The following is a 973-nucleotide window of genomic DNA, read 5'->3' on the forward strand; positions in this document are numbered from 1 at the left end:
TTAATTATTTAGCAGCTCGTGGAAGGCAGCGGCGACGTCTCAAACGGGCTGCGCTGCGGCTGTAGGTCCTACCTGCTCCCACCACGTCCCCGGTGCCTGTTAATATCGGGTGTTAATTAATTGCTTCGTTTCCTCCCTCCCGAGGAGCCACGAATTTTGGCTCCTGGGTGAACCCATCGCCAGAAGAAACCAGCTCCTGAGGGAAGTGAGAGGGAGCCGCGGCCGGAGGGGAGGGCAGTGGGAGCATTGGGGTTCCCCAGGGAGAGAAACCCCCCAACCTTGGTCCCAGGGTGGTGGCAATCGGGGGGTGGGGGGCTGCTTCCAGCACCCCCGAGGAGTTTTGGCTCCTGGGTGAACCCATCTCCAGAAGAAACCAGCTCCTGCGGATGCAAGAGGGAGCCGCGGCCGGAGGGGAGGGTGGTGGGAGTGTTGGGGTTCCCCAGGGAGAAACCCCCCAACCTTGGTCCCAGGGCGATGGCAATGGGGGGGTGGGGGGCTGCTTCCAGCACCCCCAAAACTGCCAGGGGTTTTGGTGGATGGAAAGGAGGAGTTGGGAGGTGACAACCCCGTGGTGTTTTGGCCCCAGGTCCACCTGCAAGGAGGCCTTTTGGGCAGGAGGTGGCCGGGAACACGCTGTTGGTGACAACTACACCCCCGAGGTGGGGGTGACCTTGGTGGGGGGACAGGGATGGAGCCCAGGCATCTCCACCAAACAGCCTGGGGTGTCCCATCTGCATCCGAGCATCTCCAGGACGGCAGAGTCCCCGCTCTGGTGGGACACGTTGTACCCCTGACCTGGCAGAGACAGGGGGGGACACCAGGCACCCACCACCCCCCCGGGGTGATGCTGAGGTGGGACCCTGGGGCAGCAGCGACCGAGGAGCTGCTGTGTCTGTGGCAGGAGATCGCAGGCACCAGCAAGAGGCTTAACTTTAAAAAAAAAAAAAAAAAAAAAAAAAAAAAATTTATTTAA

This window comes from Calidris pugnax, unplaced genomic scaffold (assembly GCF_001431845.1).
Source record: "Calidris pugnax isolate Ruff unplaced genomic scaffold, ASM143184v1 scaffold272, whole genome shotgun sequence".
NCBI lineage: Eukaryota > Metazoa > Chordata > Aves > Charadriiformes > Scolopacidae > Calidris > Calidris pugnax.